This window comes from Cygnus atratus, chromosome 3 (genome assembly GCF_013377495.2).
Source record: "Cygnus atratus isolate AKBS03 ecotype Queensland, Australia chromosome 3, CAtr_DNAZoo_HiC_assembly, whole genome shotgun sequence".
Lineage (NCBI taxonomy): Eukaryota > Metazoa > Chordata > Aves > Anseriformes > Anatidae > Cygnus > Cygnus atratus.
This window is the reverse complement of record NC_066364.1, coordinates 83,203,350-83,223,341: the sequence shown is the minus strand read 5'-3', so window position 1 is coordinate 83,223,341 and position 19,992 is coordinate 83,203,350. Positions and strand designations below refer to the sequence as shown.

Here is a 19,992-nt window from a genome sequence, read left to right as displayed (position 1 = left end):
CATTTCTACCTGTCCACTAGGGGGTTGAATTTCATTGATGATCCTGGGAATTCGAGGTAGGCACCAAAACAAACAGAAACAAAAGGTGAAGAATATGTATTCTTTGCTACTTAAAATAAAATGTAATGACCATTGTACATTAAACGCTCTTTGCCCAGTGTGGCACTCAAAGAAAAGGACATGTTGTTGGCTGTGTTTCTCAGTCTCTCAAGCTTACGAAAGTAGCCCAGACAGTTTGCTGACCTCAAATAGACCTTTAAGTCTCTGACTTGTCAGACAAGAGGGGCAGTGCTCCTCATTGGCATTCAGATCACAGGCAGCCACTGGGCTCAGTGCATAGCCAAGTACTGCTTTAGGATTTAGACAAAGCCGCTCTGGCAAAACATCCCAGTTGTCAGGGTAGCTGGCGGTTTCCTAAAGAACTGTTACATAATGGAGAGACTGAGAAAAGCTTTAGGATGCAAATTTTTTTTTAAAGTAAAAATTAAAAAAAAAAAAAAGGAAAAAAAGTGGCGGTAATTTGTGAAAAGAAACATCCCCCCCACCCCTCTGGATGATCTCATTCGTTGTTTCCTCCTTCTGTTTAACTTCTCAGGGTCATAAATGTAGTTTGCTGTTTAAAACTGTAGTGATGTCACTCCAAAGGTATTTTGTGGAAGAGGGGAAGAGAATTATCTGAAAGTATTTGGGAATCAACACTTAGGGATTTATTAGCTTTACTAGAGGTCAGCTATTTGTATTTCTTCTTTGTATTTTTGGTAGTGTAGACTGGGAATTCAGCTGCAGAGTTAATGTTTACATTTGAAACATTGCATGTAACAGAAGTGGATGTTCTGCTTATTGCTTCAACTGCCTCCCAGAGCGAAGCTGTGATCTGAAATCTGGCTGGTCCGCGTCCAGATTTACAACCTGCATCCATCCCTGTGCCGATTCCGGCGCACAATGAGGGGGTTTGACGCTTCCTGGTACTGACTGTTCCCCTCCGGCGGCACGACAGTGACATCATGCTCGGGCATCATGCTCAGGGCCGCCTGCAGGCCTCTCCCTCCCTGGGAACTGGATGTGAGAGCGGCAACAGCGTTATGCTGTGTTAGGGTTGTGAAAGGACCGTAAAAACATAGGGGGCTCCACTCCGTTACAATGTGCTAGCGCTGCTGCGGATATTTTGGCATAAGCGTTTTTGTTTAGTCAGGCTTAGTTGTAAATGTGTTATATTGTTTTAGTTATAATATGGCCCTGTTTAACAAACCACTTTTGAAAGTGTACTTATTTTAAGTATTTGTACAAGTGCTGCTGTCTCACCCCTTTTAAATACTGTTCCAACAAGTACACGTTGCTTATTTGTCAAGCAGCAAACTGGTGGAGTGCTTTCACCCAGTATGCTGAAGAAGGATTTCAAAGCACATGTATGTTTTCTGTAAGCATATGATCTTGTTTTGTTTTTGCAGGAAATTAGGAGGAATGGATTATGGAGGCACCCAGAGAACACGACTTATCAGCACAAGTTTTTGCAGGAGAGTGTATTCTTCCTAGAAGCTAGGTATTTGAGGAAGAATACAATTCTTTTGCCAAAACTCTGTTGTTAGGTGTTTGAGGGGTCCTAATGGAAAGCTTATACATCCCCAACTTAATTTCTTACTTAGGAAACCAGGATACTGAATTATGTTTCCTAGGTGTGGTCTGTAAGCATTAATTTCCCCCATCACAGAAGGTCAATAAACATGAGGAAAAGGTGATGGAAGATCAATTTGGGAGGTCTGAACCACTGAAAACAGAATCATAACAGCATCAGTAATCATCCCCCAAACGTGTTGGCAGTAGTCCTGACCCAAATCTACAGCTACGAGGGCTTGCCAAAGTAGCCAGCCACTAATCCCATTCCTCTAGTTGTATTCCATTCAGTTTGTTGTTGGTAGAGTAGTCCTGCCTAGTGCCTGGGTGTTTTATTGTCCCCAGTTGCCAGGGTTGTATAAACAGTTGTAACTTCAGGTAGTCACTATTGTATGGGTTTTAGTGCTCTAGAATATTGATTTGAAGGCTGCATCCATGTCAGGTTGTTTCTATTGACCATTTTAACTGCTTCTGCTAACTTTGTTCACTGGTAGTCATTTCCAAAACTGGACTGGTGTCTGACTGCTCTCACTAGTGATGCTTGCTCTGTCAACCAGTCTCTTTGCTGCAGCTCTTTGAATCTCCTCTCATAGCAGCCCCGGAGTGTTTCAGTTTTGCAGTAGATAGTCATGTACACGACCTCTATGAAGTCCTTGTCACAGAAGGGAGACTTTCTGATAGGAGATTTTTCTTTCCTTACCAATTACACCTCTCACTTCTTTGGCTAAAGTTTAGTCGTCAAAGCTTACAGGTTACATCCATGGCCATGGCCTACATTACTTCATGTGGAGAATACTGAGCACAGTTGGATTGTCCATGCTTTGTTAGTTAGCATACTAATAAATACCATAATTTCTCTGTCATTGCAAGTTAGCTCTTCTTAACAGGAAGGCTTCAAAATAATATTGAAAATACATGCAAGGCCTGTGCAGGTGTGATGCTTTGGCCTGTGCTAGCCACTTACCTGTTTACTCCTGATGAATACTAGCTATCAAAGTATTCTTTGGAGTTCTGAAAGGTAGGATTCATCTTCCCGTTCAGACTTCACCCTCTGCTTGCTTACATGAGCATTTGAAAGGAGCAACTGGTTCATCCTAAAGATGACTAAAGTCTTCTTGAGGCAGTTAGATCTGACCAACTCAAATACAATACATTTGTAATTACTATATTTGTTTTGCAGGAAAAATATAATCTCAAAACCGTAGTCTGGTATGAGACTTGCTTGGAACACTAGCTCAGGACATCAGCTTGGTACAAAATATTCTGTCCCTTTCATCTGCGTGACTGTCTTTAGGAAGATCTCACCTTTCACTAGAACACATGGAAGAAAAAAAAAAAAAAAGGGAAAAATCTAGATACAGCATTCACGGAAAATTTTGAGAGAAGAGTGTTATGAAAAGCAGTAAATTAGAGGTAACTGTACTGCTGTAAAGCTCAAAAGGGTCTCGTTAAAATTACGTTTCTTTCTTCTTTGAAACCCATGGCTGAATAGTATCATTGGTTTTTCTTTGATTCATTTAAAACTTGTGATTTCAGAGTGTTTCTTTAGAATGATTTCATATTGATCTCATATGCATGCTTAAATATATATCCTGTAGTAAAGTGAATCTAAACACATGCATAATTTTTTCAGGATGTTGCTAGTTTATACAACTTTAATATCAAACAATGTGCAAATACTAATAGTGACCTCTACAGAAACTTTCCATTATATACGATTCTTTTTTTTTCTCTCTGAGATTTTTACTTGAAACCCAGAAACAGTACACACTTGTGTGTGTAAATAGGATACCAGGCTCTTATACCCCTCCTTATGTTTGGATTCAATACAGTTATTTCTCTTAATTAGTTCCCTTTGTGTCTAGCAGAGAGTCTTAAGCAAACAAACCAAAGTGGACGTGTCTGCGCGTATCTTTATGTGTGGTGAAGATGACATGAATGAGCAGTAAACACCCTCATAGCTGTATATTTTGCTTAGCATATAGTTGACTTATTTGACGATAACTGAACCATATTCGCACATCTACTTAGAGCAGTTTAAGCATCCCACAGCTGTTCATTCGCCCCTTCCAACCCCTTCATGTGGTGACAGTAGAAGTTACCATTCCCATTAGAAATTCTGCAACAAATTACTAACTCTTAGCCCTTCGGATTTTGAAGTAAAAATGGGCAGTTTTAAATCATTACATATCTGTTCATGTGCTGAGACAGATTACAATAGATTAGCTAAACTAATATCTGGTTCTCTTTAGAAGGGGAGAGAGTGGGCTGCTCAGTGCAACCTTTGCATATGCATTTCTGCAATATCTTTTGCCCTACCAGCAGTGTTCACCTAAGCAAGCAGTATTGGAGCAATGTATTAAACTTGCAGAAAAAAAATTACCCTGCAACAGAAAGACGTAATTGTTTGCTTTCTCCTGGTCTAGCTCCTTGGATTACCTGACTGCAGGTCAAAAGAATGGTTGGTGCTATGGAGTGGTTGCATTTTTTTTGGTGGCTAGCCATGACTGCATTGTGAAATTTGGTTTGGTTTTTCCTAGCTCAGTGTAAGAGCTAGGAATACAAATCACAAAGATTACTTTAATACAACATTCTCTTACACACAGCTGTTAATGTACATTAAAAGCTTAAGGTAACTCTAATTCTGGTGTTCCTTTGCATTTAAATACATAAGCTGTAGATTTAGTGATGTATTGTTTTCAATGCATGCCATATGAGCTAATGGGCCAACTGCAAGCCACGGTTGGTTTGTTGTCCTCTGTTTGGGCTACTCAAAGGATAGCGTGTCTCTGGAAGAACCCCCAAAATTAGTTTTGCCTGGAATTTTCTAGACATACGATGCTCCCTGAATTTTTGTGGGAGGTCTTGTAATATTACAACTTTTATTAATATCTTTGCTCATTCTTTTGTTCTCTTAGGGAACAACTGCTATGAATACAGTGTTGTATTGCTTGGCTGGCCCAACTGAACTGAAGCTATCGTATCATTTCCAGCTGAGCAGACGCTGCTGGAATGAAAACAGTGGACATTGTAGAAAAATTTATAGAACTCTGTAGATCACCCATTGTTGACATCCCCAAAATAGAACTCTTCTATTACAGATGGAGAAGCATTAGAGGGACCTCAGGTATATTTTGATATTGGTGGAGGATGTCAAATTAACTTGTCAACAGAAGGCTGTCTTCCTGACTTGGAAAGGTGCTGCATTCTGATGATGACAGAATTTCTTGCCTGTTTCACACAAGGTGAAAGAGACTCTTTCTTTCAGTTGCCTGTAGCCTGTCCTTATCCTAGTACTGTGTATTTATCATCTTTAGCCCTGCTTCCCAGCTGTGTTCTTACTCCCTGGGCAGTCCCAGTCTTTGCTTGCTAAGCTTTTCATTTGTGAAAAAAAAATCATCCCTCAGCAGATGCTGAATATGGAATTATTCTGTTCAGTCGTTAAAATCTGGCAAATCATAGGGTAGGAGAATCAGATTTTAGCTATCTATAGGTGGCACAGCCAAGCTTATGAAATTAGCACATTAGGATTTGACTTTGGAGATAAGGCAACTAGATTTATTCATTGTTTGTGTTGAACTCACCTGTAGAAATGCATCACTGTGGCAGAAAATTTGGAACTGCTGGAAACCAAAGGCTGTGCAGATGCCATGAAAGGCTGAAGCAGGAATGGTCAGATACTTAAATAATTTAAATAATTATTATAACACGTAGAGGTGCTTTGTATGTATTTTTTTTCTTCATTAAAGTGAAGGAAACACGTGATTTCTCTCCAGATAATTATTTTAAACATTTACTTGAAGCATGTTCGAAGGAGTAGCTGTCTACAATCAGGACTTTTCACCACCCATTGTCTGATGAAACTAGAAGTAAAGTTCTTGTTATTAAAAATAAATCTTGTTAGTTCCTGGGGACATTTCTGTTAAAAAGGGAAATCCTGAACATTGAAGGCTTACTATTTTTATGGTGTTATTTTGGCAGTTGTCCTTGTTTTCCTACTCACGAAGAGTGTTACATGAGTGACCTGACATTTGTAGGACTGCTAAGTTATTTTATGCAAACATCATCTTACGGCACTTTAATGGTAAGTATGGTGGCACTTTAATGATAAGTATGAACTTATCATAGTTCATGCTGAACCGAAAGGATCGTAATCTTTAAACAAGAGGCTAGAACCTCAGTTTCACTTGAGCTTGGAGATTGCGACCAACACAATGCTGAACAGGTACAGGAAAAAAAAATACCCAAAGTGTAGGAAAACAGCTAATTATAGTAATTGCAGCTGGTTTCAAAGTACTTCTAACAGTTTGTGCATAATGCTTACTTGAAAGCATCAAATGGGCGCTAGTTGTGAAATAGAACACCTGTTTGTTGTTGAGCATGTGTTTATGCAGATGATTTTTGTTGTCAAAGCACCTTGATGTAGAGTAGTCCTGTTTACATTTACATTCTCCCCAAAGGATTAACAGTGTTCTCTCAATAAATTTGCAGTCTATTCTCCTCTCAAAGGCTGCTGTTTGGAGGGTGGTGTGAACGAGGCAACAAGTGCTTGCTAATCACTTGAATATACATAATTAGCGACAGTCTGGTGCACTGGAGTCTTTGTACAACCATAACAATACTGATTGGCAGCAGCAGATAACAATAGTTGTGGCAAGGTGCTATTTGTTGAATATTTGAAGGTGTTTTTCTTTTATATTTGCAGTGGGCATTTTGAGTTAATTATGCCATTATTCTGGAACACTCTTACCGTGATGTGTTCATGTCAGAGTTAAAGATCGGTCATGAGGCCTCTTGTACACAAAGGAGTAAGACTTCTAGTAAATACTTTGCCTCTTTTGAGACTGGACTGGGTTCTTTGCTTCTTCTTTCATATTTTTTATGACACTAAGCTGGATTCCCTCTTTTTCTTTCATATTCCTATACAACTCACTTTCTGCCTAAAGTCAGACTGGAAGGTATGTCTAAAAATTTGGGAGATGAAGGTATGCGATGATACTCGTATTCTGCAGCGATCAGTTTTACACCTCTCTCTCTTTGACAGGTTCAGTACTTCAGAAAACAAATATGAAATCGTCTATGATAACATTTAGAGATAACAGACTAATATAATAAATAACACCGAGAAAGTTATCTGGATTGCTTTTCGTGTATTTTATGTTCAAACAAAATGTGTTTTAATAGGGCAAAATGCTTGACATCATTTTAACAGAAAGGAAAATACTAGAGTAAGTAGACTATTTATGAATATCTAGAAAATAATGAGATGAGTCACTGTGGATTTGGCAAGGTTGAATTGCATCAAACTAATCAAATTTGCTTTTACTGACAAGGTAGCAATCTTCGTGTATAGGAGAGAAGCTTGGGATGTTATATCTTGGGTTTAGTTACGCTTCTGATATCTGTGAATAACATTTTCATAAGGAAATGAGATGCAGCGATTAAATGAAATAACTGTGAGCTTTGTTTCTAGCAGCAAAAATGGTTAAAAAAAAAACACAACAACTGTGCTGAGCATTTATTAAATGTTCTCTATCAAAATTGAAGTAAATATGGAATAGAAATCTGCTAGGCTCTGTCATGCATTCTGCCTAGGCAGTACTTTCATTGCTGAGGTGCTTAATGGAGAAGAGAATGGTTATTAATGTCTTCAGGTGCCTCCAAGGTAAAAGGGACCGCAGGTGTGTTGGAGGATAGGATTGGAATTTAGAACATCAGTAATGTCGAGACGTGGTTGTGTGGAGCTAGAAGCTATTCAGGGAGCAAGTTTGACACAAACACTAGAATGATCAACTTTACAAAAAAAAACAGACGGAGAACAAGTGCTTAGGTAAGTAACTCTTCAGAAAGAAGAGGTACCAGTAGATACCACGGATCACAGTCTGGATAATAATTATATCTCAGTGTTCTGAAGAAGGCAAACGCAGGCATGCATAAACAGTTTCAGAGCCTGTGAGACACATCTTTCTGCTCCACTGAGCACTTTAAGTCTCAGTTGTCAACTGTGTCCATTTCTGTGTGCTGCAGTTCAAGATCATAGAGACTATTAACAGAGACCAGCAATGAGAGTGATCAGTGTATCTGATCACTCTCATTACACCTGAGTATAACCCCTGAGTTACCCCTGAGTACACCTGAGTGTAACCCCTCAAACATCTCCTCTCTGAACTGAGAAGTCCCTGCTTCTTAATCCTCTCTTAGAAAAGGCACATGCTCCATCCCCTGGATCCTTTTGGTTGCCCTTCTCTCTATTTCTATTTTTTTTGTAATTGCACTACATCCTTTGTGAGATGTGGAGACCAGACTGTGCAGGTTAATGAAGATGTGGGCACAGCAGTGTTTTCTGTGTCAGCAAAACGACATCCTTTCTCTTCACAGTATCCTTTTTGAAATGCCCAACATTTTGTCAGCTTTTTTTTTTTTTTTTTGGCTGCTGCTGTACATTAACTTATGATTTCATAAAGCTGTCAGCAGTGACTCCAGGACTCTCCTAAACTGTAATTCCTCATTCTAAGATAAACGTTGCAAGGCACGGTTTAGATTATTTTTTTTATATATACATTGCCCCACATTTTATACCTGCTGTTCATTTTCACCTTTGCCAGCTCAATTTTGTGAGGTCCTTCTTTTTCTTTTTCCTTTTTTTTTTTCAGTGCCACTGACATGACATTTGACTGTCTACTACAGCATGATGTTACCTGTAAACTTTAACATTTCATGGATCATACCAATGTCCATTGATTAAGATGTTGAATAAAAATGATCCCAGCATGGATCCCTGTGGGACCTACTGTCTGTCTTTCTCATGCTGAAAAGTGGCCGTTAAGCCTTATGTTTTGTTTCCTGTTCCTTAGCCAATTTTCAGACTGTATAAAAAACCCCTCCACCAGTCCTGTGGCAATGTAGTTTCTTTAACTGTATTTGGGGAGGAACCTTGTTAACCATATTATGCCTACTGGATGCCTTTTACCCTCATGTTTATCACCCCCTTGTTGAACTCCATCAGGTCGGTGAGGCAGGCTTTCCTTTCATAGCCATTGTGCTGGCTTTTTCCCAGCAGATTGGAGTTCCGTTCCAGTTTCTCTTTTAATATTTAATATTAAAATGAATATTTAGATCTGGGAAAAATGGTAGAGATGAAAGATCATTTTCATTGTTGAGAGAATTGCTTTAGAGCATAAGATTGAGGGAACCTGTGTGGATATTGAGAGGTATCCGATTGCTTGGCCATGAGAAAGAGTGGGGCAAAGAGCTTTCTAATGTAGCAGGGTAAAGATATTGGGACCTCATGACTGAGTGTTGAATCCAGGTGTATTCAGAATAAAGATGCGGGTGACTATGAGGAAGACTGGAAAAATACTAAGGAAGATGTTTTGAAAGCATCAAAACAAGATAGTGCATGAGATACACACTTAAAAAACAACATTAACAATATATACGTAACAGGGAAATTCTGTAGCCTGTTGTTTTCGTGAAGAGGTTAGACCGAAATGATCAGATGTTCTTTTTTGTCTTAAACTACATGATACCATGAGTAAAAATCACAAAGTGTCCTATACAGATTTGCACGCAAGAAATTCAGGGTGGTAATGAAACATGAGCTTGTTAAGAATTTGTCCGAGACCTGTTCAGAATATTATTCAGATCCAGTTGCTCTTTGCTGAAGTGCCTGTTGACATGCACTGTGTCAGTATTAAAAAATAAATTTACTGTAGTTCCTAGTGTGTTTCATAGTCCTTCTTGGCTGGGTACTGCTTTTGGAACCAGTTTAGTGCCTTTGTGCTCAATATTATGGGCAGTTAGAGGTCTCTCAATGAATTATAGAGTGTCCACATACTTCCCTTGCTGTGCATCTCTGCTTTCTGTTCCACCAAGTTAAGCCCATTGGTCCTTTGTACTTTTCTCCATGAAGGTATGTGTTTGTGATAATTAAGTAATTTCTTAATATTCGTTTGCTAAATTATGTAATTGGAGGTGTTTAACAACAATGCAGTGTTACTTCCTGTAGTGTATGGAGTGTTGCTGGGTTAAGAATTAAAACGTGTTTGTGGTAGTACAAATACAGATTTTGAGAGAGAGAGAAAGACTAAAAGTATCATTTAAGCCACTGTTCATTCTCCTTCTTGATTGAAGGCAGAGGTATTACTGTTTCTGCACTTTCCTACCATAAGGAGCAAACGTGTCTAAAGGATGCAACTGGGCAGCATGATCGTACTTTTGCAAACTGAGGCCACAGCAAGAAGATGTATGTCTTGTGCTTTGGTGTGTGTACAATTAACAATAGATAGTCATGCAGCCGTCCTACTTGTTACCCACATGAATACAGCATTTAAACAGATGCCTAATGTGCCAGAGAGGGGGAAAATTTTAGAACAGTATCCAGAGGTTGTTTTCTTTCTACTCTTCATCGTATCTAGCAGTATGCTGCTAATGAATGAAGGAGGAGGTAGAGCTAAACCCTGTCTGGAATGCATGCCTGTGGCCACTTCATGCTGATTCCAGCAAGAACATGACTTCCAGGCTGATGGGGTCAGTGATATGATTTGATGGGACACTGTCCTATTCCTGCTCTCAGCTCCCCATTTGACATCGTCCCCCTCTTTTCCCCCTCCCCTTTTTTTTTCTTCCTGTTGTACAAGTGAGCTGCACAACTGGTGTATCACATTAGTAAAACCAATGGACTGCAGGATCTGAAGGGTGAGGAAAAAAAAAAACCCAAACCTTACAAAAGCAGCATCTGTACTTCTCTGTTGTGTATAGTTGGAACTGGAGGAATCTGCAAACAGACTATTTCAAGAGAATGAGAGCTTCTAGGGGGCCAGAGTGTTTCTATAGTTTACTCATTCTTGATCACTTGGTCCGACCTTATTCTGCTCCGTACAGAGATAAAAAGTACATCAGAGAATAGCCAGATCTCTGGGAAATAGCCCTCCCTTTAATCATCTCAGATTGTCTGGAGAGGGCTTGCTGTCTGTAACCAATAATCATGTCACTAAATTTCAGTCATTCCCTATCAAACATGTGATCTGTTGGTACAAGATCAAGCTGTCACTGAAAACTAAATAGTCTTGGTATAAAATTTAACTGAATTAAAGTGTAGGCAGTCAGAAGACAAGCTTTTGTTGAAACTGTTTCAGCTGTGCTGCTGCTACTTGCTATTCTTACATGCACACTTGATAAACAAAAAAATGGAAGACTTGTAGGACAGAGGAGATGAAAAATTTCTGTCTGTTTCACTGATGGTGAACTCAAATTCCCTGGGGATCTTAGCACAGAAAAATGCATCAGCGGGCATCATAACGGGCACTCATCTGCAGCACGACCCCCAGAAGACAAAGCAACGTTTTACCTCTTGGGATTAACAAACATGTGTGAGCTTTAGTACGGTTGTTTGGTAGTCAGGTGATAGACTGCCCATATGTCCTCATACCTAATTCTGGTATTAGATGTGTTTCTCTTTGAAATACTAGGTAGAAGCATAGATTTATTCTGTCATCATTTGTTCCAGTTCTTAACTCATAAATACGAAATTTTAAAAGATGTTTTAAGAAGTTCTGTATCTAAATCTCTTTTTCTCACTTGCAAGCTTTTCTTGGCAAGGCTTTTTCTTCATTTGATGAAGTTTACTGGGGTCATATAGAAATGCTTATAGAATATATGTGGCTTGTATCAAATGAGTCTATTATTTCTGTGCTCTACATACCAAGGTGAATGTTTATGAGTTCTTCAGGCACCTGCACAGTTGGAATCCATTCCCAAAGGGCAGCAAGGCACTTCTGGTGGTGCCACGTTTCCCAGCTGCACAGGGAAAAAGGAGAGAAGCAAGTTTTTTTCAGACGCCTAAAACCTTCAATTAAGTGAACAAATATCCCTATCTCTTTAAAACTCTGCCTCTAAATTTTTTTCTGGGGGTTTCGACTGACCACTAAAGTGAGGATTTCTTGACTCAGGTGCTCTGTTAACCCCCAGATGTAAGAAAAGTGATTGAGTAGTTAGTGTTTTGGAGTGGGGAGAATGGAAGAAAATATTTTTCTCCAAAGTACAATGAAGGTGAAAGGTTTAATTTAAAAATAATTGCAAGCATAAGAAATTGCTTTTTTTTTTCCTGTCTTATAATACTTTATCATTGGCATTTTAGTACTCTGAGGAAGTTATAATTTGTAGGACATTTTAAGCAAAGGAGAAAATATGAATGTTACATCAGTGTTATGTGAACATCATTATTAAAGCCTGATGGAAGCATAAAGTACAGGTTTCCCCTCACTCTTACACGATTTTCTACATCCATTGTAGATCAGATCCTCATAATATATTTCAGATATATTAAGTAAAGTCTATACTTTACTTTACTTTACTTTACTAAAGTAAAGTCTATACTTTACTTAATCTATTATTTTTAAAGGGAGCTGCAACCACGATTCTTTAGAGAACTCTGTAATTCATTAAAATAAAAACAAAATACACAACTACCTCTAATAAATGTTTTGATTAAAATGGACATTTCTGAACCTTCTACAGACAATACCCGCTCAGATGTGACAGCATTTGTGACATCACCAGTACAGACTTTCACAAGGATTTTGAAGTCAGTGTTGTAAGTCAGTTTCCATTTTGTTTTTATTAATTAGAAAATTGTGCTGTTTGCTTTCTAGAGGAAAAAAATCGACTAAAACCATACCAAATTGGTTTTGTTAATTCAATATTAATGCAAATATATTTTGGAAAATTACACTTCCTTATTGGTCCCTATTATTTTGGTGTCACAAATGTTAAATATTTGGTGTCAGTTAATAATTGTATACATAATCAGTCTGAATTTCAGAAAGGCCAATTTTACGAAGAGATTATCACAGTTTTCTCTTGTATAAAGTTTGCCTTTGGCATTGAATAAAATAATTTGAGTTTGCTGGGATCTATTTAAGGTCATCTGATAAAATATTAGATTGCCCTTTGTGTCAAAATTATTTTGGAGGCTTAATCAGTAAAAAACTGTTCAGTAAATCAGATTAGAAAAGAATGTATGCTTGTAGTAGAGAAACCACAAGATGTGCATGTTAGTGAAAAACCGTAACAAACCTTATCCTGAGTTTACCACATATGGTTATATAAATTTGTGTGTCTTACTTAGGTCAGTCATTTTTCAGTTCCACCTTGTGGCTGGAATTTGGGGGTTCATAGTTAAAAGCTCTGTTTTTAAAATGTTCTAAAAGAGTGTTTGAGACAAAATTTTTGTGCTAGTAAAATTGCAGGTTCAAGAATTTCACATTTCTGCTCATGAGCAAAGCTTTCTTTTAATTCAGAGGAGTGGAAAAACTAAGCCTTTAAAAGTATTTCACTTGCCCGAACCTTTATTCCAATTGTAATGTAACAAAATCATGCAAGATAAAATACTGTAAAATATGTATATTAAAATTAAACTGTATTGTGATTCATATGTGGGTGTTAGGAGCAGTTTTATTCATTCTGAGGCAGTAAAATATTGTAGAAATATGTAGAATCCTGTGGTTAAAAACTGGAGTTTTTTTTCTTTATTGTTTCTATTGCTTTAATTATAGTCTGCAAGTTTAAGAAAATACATTAATGACCAAGTTGTTCTCATCTTCTTCATGTTTCTAGTATGGGAAGTACTGCATGGCTAACTCAAAATATCAGTTTGCACTGGGATCTCTGTGTCGCTAAGATTTTGTTGACATCATTAATTGTAATTGCTACTTCACAAATACATGTCAAAGTACTTTATTTCAAGTGATTTTTCACATTGAGAATTTTAAGTGAATTTTCAGTTATTTGCCTGAGTAGAAGGATTTGTGCATACTCCTTAAAACTTACAAATTTTTTTATCTATAATCTTTGTACATACATGTATAAAAAAGGTTGTCAGGATATATTCTGACACAGGTCAGAATATACTTTGTTTATATAAAGTGTGAAGTTGTATTAGGGAATTTCTTGGCTTAACATTGTGTCAGCGGTAGCATCATTGCTTAATGATGCAGTTGATCTTAGAAATTTGAATCATTCAAACCTGCTTTTGTAGCTTAACTGGAAAACAAGAATTGCAGTCACGTGGTAGACTAGCAGTCCAATAAATCAGTCATTAATCTTGCATAAGTTCATGCTGATGCCTCTTCTCCCTTGCATCTTTCATGCCTCCAGCCTATTATTCCCGTTTCTCCTTTGTGCAAATACTCGTACAGTGAGCTGAAATAGGTCAAAACATTTTTTTTTTTAGTATGTGCTTCTGGTTAGATGACTTTGTAGGTGTGTCTTAGCTGCATGGGTTGGCTCAGCTGACACAGTGGAGCGGGACATGGGGTGCACAGCACACTTCCTTCACACATATTCCTTGCCATCCCAAGCACATTGTGCTGGTAGTAGGTTGCACATAAGATGACCCAAAGTGGCCAAGGACTGGGACTTTCATTCACTGTTAACACTGTCTGGCTGAGTAGCAGATTTGTGATAGGACAGAAATACATAGCAGTTAAAAGGAACAATCTGCCTCTGTTGAACGTTTACTCCAATTTCCTCAACGTGAGACTTCCTTTCCAAAAAAAAACCACAAAAAACAAAGAACTTCTACGGGAGTTCAAAAATTCCTTACAGCACTGAAGGAGAGGCTTGATTTTTCTAAAGGTGCGAAGAGATACTGGGTGCTGAATTGGTGGGAGAGTGGCTGCATTGTCATGGTGCAGACTCCAGCTATAACTGTAGGTTCTGGATGCTTGAAAATCCGCTCCTGAACTCTTCTGAAAATTCGTTCTTTTCAGATGACTGGTTTTCTGCTGTTGGTCATTTGTGACATTAAATCCTTTAGCCATAGACCTTTCTTTGAAACTGAAGCCTAACCCAGTCATTCTCTCCTCTCCTCTGTAACTCCAGTGATTTTTTTTTTAATTTATTTAGTTGGTTTTGGTGTGTTTTGTCTCTGAAGCCCTTCTGTTCTCTTGTAATGATTATTATTTTTAAACACAGTTAGCAGAACTGTAATCACTTATCATGAAATGATAATATTTTTATTGTTCCTAAAATTTTGTACCTTCACAAGTGATAATATTTGATTTTCTTTCTTTACAATGACGCACACGTAAGCAATGGTTACATTAATTGGTCTTCGGTGGTTAATTTAAAACTGCACATCTTATATGAGTATTAAAGATTGTTCCTGTATTTATTAATTTCAGTAATTCTTCAGTGCTTTTCATCTCAGCTCACTGGAATAGCATTGCCACTCAGAAATGCTTCACGTTCTTAGTAGTCTTGAATAGTTTTACTGCCTTGCAGTACATACAGTGGTGATCACAGATCACTGATGTATATATTAACTAAAAATGTTCCTAAAAAAGAACTATAGAGCATTAGTAATTGAAGTTTGACCATATGATCCTGCTTAGCTGTCTTTCTTTCACCCAGTTTCCCATTTCTATTTTGTTCCACCACACAGCTTTTTTTTTTTCTTCTTCTCCACAGAGCTACTGTTTCCTTAGACTTATTGAAAGCTTTTTAGAAGTTGAAATAAATTGTGTCAGTTAGTCTTTGTCCATTTTATTTTCTTGACGTTTTAGAAGAAATCCCTTAGGTATGATGGGCATGTTTTTTTTACTGAAAGTCAGCGCTGCTTTGTTTATCTTCTGTCAGTTTGCATTAGTTAAGAGTATGATTAAAAACAGAATTATAAACAGTTTTCTTAGATTACCATCCAGCCAATTGACTTGAAATTTTCAAGTATTTTTCTAACTGTTTTTCGTTCTTCTTTGGGGGAGGGAGTTCTTCTCTAGTTCATTGCACTAAGACACCTTAGCCCCTAGCACACTGCTCCAATACCTCATTTTTGATCCGGAGGCAGTGAAAGTATTTGTGTTACCTGGAAAGGCACAAAGCAGATTTCTGTTGTTGTCTTCTGAGGTGAAGGCTAATAGAAAGACACGACACCCTCCTGGTTCTTTGCAAATACCAGGATCCTCACTTGCAGACTTTATTTTGTGTCTGGTTAATTTTTCACCAAATTTGCATCTTTTCTTCTGCTTGAGATTTTATTTCCCTTGCTTGGAAGTTCACTACATTTTATTTTCTATAAACAGCACCTCTAAGATTTATTAGTCTTGCCGCTGAAATACAGTGTTTTCTTTAAGTAAAGAAACCTACATTTTCCCAGCTTAGGTCAGCTGGTTCCTTATCTTCTGTTCTTTCTGTGTAATTTGTTGGAATAAGCATGGTGAAAAGTTGGAAGTGTGTGGCAAAGAGTGAGCAGACCTGGAGGGTTGAATGGTATGTTTTCATGATTTTGAAGATTCTTGTGAATGAAGTGTTTGAATTGCTAACAGAAATACTGGAAAATATGATCAGGAAGAAAATGGGATGGAAATGGGGGGGTGGACTTGAAGTCTTTGTCTCCCTGCCATGCCACACTCTGAAGTTTAGTTTCAGCGTGTTAAGTTTATGGAGCAATTCCTTTTCCAAGTAGGATGGAACTTAAGTGTTTTGGGGTTTCCCTTAAATGCTTCTTGAATTAATTCCTCTCTCTTCTCCTACATGGATGACAAGGAAAACGTGTCCTGCTTGTGCATTTTAGAGTCAACCGTATCAAGGAGTACTGGCATCAATAAATTACTTCTCTGAACCTTATTATGTATGATATTTAGCCAGTTTGACAGAAATAAAAAAAAAATCCTTGAAGTGGACACTATTTAAATTTGGGGGCATGGGATTTTCTGCAATTAACTAGATTGCTACGGTAAGCCAATATATTAAGCTCAGGCAGTTTTGTTGCTAATTACACACAACTTCTCTGGAGTATCGGATATTCAGATCCATTTTATGAATATGGTAGAGAGAATAACAACTGTAAAACAAAGCACTGTGCATGTAAGTGACTGTTAGCGTGTATTTCAGAAGGGATAAATGCTCACCATATGGTACAATTACTGTGTCCAAGTTTTCAAATTAGCTTCTCTCATCCTCCTTATTACTGTCTTTAAAAAGAGAGGAAAAAAACCCAACATGATTTATCTACTCTGCAGCAGAACTCTTGACGCAAAACAGCAGCCCAGTTCTGTCCAGTTTTTTTTTCCTAGCATAATAGAGGCTGTCGGACTTTTTTATACTAATTACTGTGTGAGCCTCAGATGAACCCCCTTCAATTCACAAGGCTTTGTTAAGGGAGGAGCTGTCAATGTGTCTGCCCGTTTGCAGCTGTGCTGTGGCTTTAGCTTGCTTAACATTATGCTGCTTTTTAGACTTGACAGAAGGGATTTTTTTTTTTTTTTTTATTAAGGCAAAGCAGCCTTGTAGCGAAATGGTTTAAGCAGCTGCATTGTGGGGAAGCACAAAGAAGTTATTATTGTGTCTGTTTAGGGGGGTCGGATGGAGGGGGGAGATATTCGGCTGCTGTTGATGCCGATTGTTGACTTGCCATCTGCCAGATAGGGAGAAGAAAAAAATGACAGCTCCAGCAGGGTGTTCAAGAGGTTGTTTGGAGAGACGCATAAACATGTGCAGATGTCGAACTGAATAATGGCAAGAACTTGAGACGGTTTATGATGCTGCTGTTGTGTGTGCATATACAGAATGAATGTATGTGGAGATTTGGTTAGGAGGAGGGTACATATTAATTATCATTGTCCCCCACCGCCTCCTTTACTTCTGTTAATTAGTTCAGGAGTTTAATATCTTCCCTCCTTCCGTTGTTTATTCCTAAAAAGAGCCTTTTCTTGCAGCAAAGAAAACTTTTGATTTCTCCATGTGGTGGATTTAAAGAAAAAAAAAAGTCTTGATAAATTTGGTACTTGGGGAAGTAGAAAGAATAATGCAGTTATTTCAGTCTCAGACATTTGGTGGACAGGTGCTACACAAGTTCTTATGTAGCTTTGTCTACCTCAAGACTGATATGCTGCATACCCTTACTACTGCATCCTGAGCTTTTCTTATGCAGACATTGCCAATCGGCGATTGTCTGGCATTATATAGTAGACAAGTAAATGCTAGGGGTTAGCATGAGATTAGCAACTAATTTTCTTTTTCACTTGATCTTATTTTCATTTTTTTCTCCAAAGGCAAGGAGCTGGTCAGCCATAACTTGTGTACTTTCCTGTTTGACAGCTCCAAATAAAAAATGAATAAATAAAAAATTGGATCACTATATAGGATATGTTTTTTTTTTTCTTTCTCTAAAATCCTTTCTTATTTCTTGTTTGGTGAGTGCTGTTCAATATGAGTTTCCAGGATAATGTGAAAGAAATATGAAAATGGATACAAACGTGAAAAGAAATTAAGCTTTCCCCAAAAGGCTAAAGCAAAGCAGTATCTTATCCAGGTGATCTCTTAGTTTAAAAATACAAAAGGGAACTTGTAAGTCTTATTTATTTTTCTTAAATATTATGTGCAAATTCAGCATATCTGTATTGAATTGAAAAGTGGAGAATGAAATAATGGTTGAGGTGTACTGTGGCTCTGGGTTGCAGATTGTCTTCCAGTTACCAGTATATATCAGGGATTTTTGGTTAGTCACAGTATGCCTTAAATATTACCTGAATGAATCTAACCAATGTTTAAACCCCATGATGCGTCCCCTCCCCCAACTTTTCTTATGTCTTCCATCTTAGGTCTAATAGGCATCAGGTCCATAGGTCATTGATAACAATAACTACTTATGGGAACATTTCATGTCTCCTTTTATCATCATCTTGTCTGAGAAGAAAAAGTCAATTTTGGATTATGTCTTTAACTGAAAATTCAGGTGCAACTGCCTCCTACCCAAGTACTGACTTATGCATCTGAGTCTAGACGCAGGTCAGTGGCACTGCAGATGGTGAATTGCTTTTCGCCTGTTAGCTGGGTTGTTGGTTCTTCTCTACAGAAGTGTTCCATTTGCTGTGTCGTGTCATGGCTGGTATGAAGCCCAAGGTACTCTGAGCAATACCGTGTCGTTGTTTATCATGATTTTATGCACCCAAAGAGTTTTCAAGTAAATCCTGAAGCATACAGTGGTAACAAAACTGTTCTTTCAGCTCAAGCAGTTTGAGGAATGTTTCTATGTGTCTCAGGCTGATTGTTTGCAAATGATGTGGGCTAAATGGTAAAATGAAAATGTTGACCTTAATGGTGTGCTTGAGCAAAAAATTCAGATGAATGAGGTTAGTGCTTGTTTTTTGGCACCTGACAAGGTCTTGGGCTAGGAGCATATCTAGTGACAAGCATAAAGTTTAGAGGAGCTATTTTAAAATTATTGTGATGTGCCAGTTGTAAAAGTGAGACGGTTTGCTTTGCAAAAACATGCTAGGAAGTATACCAGCTTTAGGAGGGGAAAGACATAATTTTTGACAACACATTAACCTGTCAAAGAAACTCAACTCAATGATAATGCTATTGTCAAACTTATCATACCCTTTTTGCAAACAATGGAAAGTTTGAGGTTTCTTACGTAAACTAGAGTTGGCTGTTATACAAAAAGTTGTAAGTAGGGAATATTAAGATGATGTTTAATTCAACATAGCTACATGTAAAAATCATTTACATTTTATCATCTTATTTAATACATATATTTCTACCAAGTACATGTATTTAAATCATTACTGCCGCAGCTATCTTTTTCAGTGTAATTTATAGATAAATATTTGTATGCTTGTCCTACTCTTAAAATACTTGCAAAATCTAAAAAAGGTCTTTTGGTCTACTAGTACTTGACCAAAAAAAAAAAAGGAAAGTCTTATGTTTTCTGTTATACAGTCTACTAATTAATGCTGATAGTTCTGTATAAAAAAAAATAAATATTTTAAAGTACTGAGAACTTGAAGTTTTTTTTACCAATAAAAAAAACCCTGTGAGACTTTTTTTTTTTTTAATTGCACTTAGTACAAATACATCTCAATACTATTAAAAATTACAAAACTCCTTTTAGAAGCAGCTGAATACTGTAGCATTTTGTGCTTTGATACTGTAAAACCATAAGCAAGAGAGAGATTTAAGAAATGTGAGCAGGGCTTCCAAATGTTTCCAGCATATACACCTTGTGTTTCATTCTTGAATAGCAGATATTTAGAAAATACTGATCTCCTTTGTTGGTCAGGGATGTCAGTGCAATCCAGTGCCATGTTATTCCAGACGGTATGTGTTAATATCAACTTCTATTTAATTTATTTATTGTTCTAATTCTTATCCTTTAAGAATGGAGGGGAAGTGAGAGTGATGTTGAAATTGGCAAGTTTTTCTTCCTGTTGGCTCAAAATGGACATGGTAAAGGTCAATTCTCAATTTGTCAGGATGTCAGATAACTTCGTATTTCTGGTACAGATTTCTAAAAGGACAAAATTTTGTGAATATCAAAATTGAGTATGAATTGCTACTGTTTATTTTCCATGAGATGCCAAAACACATCAGTAATTT

General features: G+C 37.5%; 1 protein-coding gene across 4 annotated transcripts in view; it reads left to right on the top strand.

Moving 5' to 3' along the window:
- The window catches only part of AKT3 (AKT serine/threonine kinase 3), a 152,211-nt gene that overhangs the window by 52,064 nt on the left and 80,155 nt on the right, over positions 1-19,992 (top strand). Inside the window, exon 1 of one of the 4 annotated variants that reach the window (XM_050709401.1) lies at positions 12,140-12,205. The exons of the other annotated variants lie outside the window; for them this stretch is intronic. The gene's annotated coding sequence lies outside the window, so the exon portion shown is untranslated. Of the gene's footprint in view, positions 1-12,139; positions 12,206-19,992 lie in introns of those variants that run through there. 4 annotated transcript variants of the gene reach the window in all.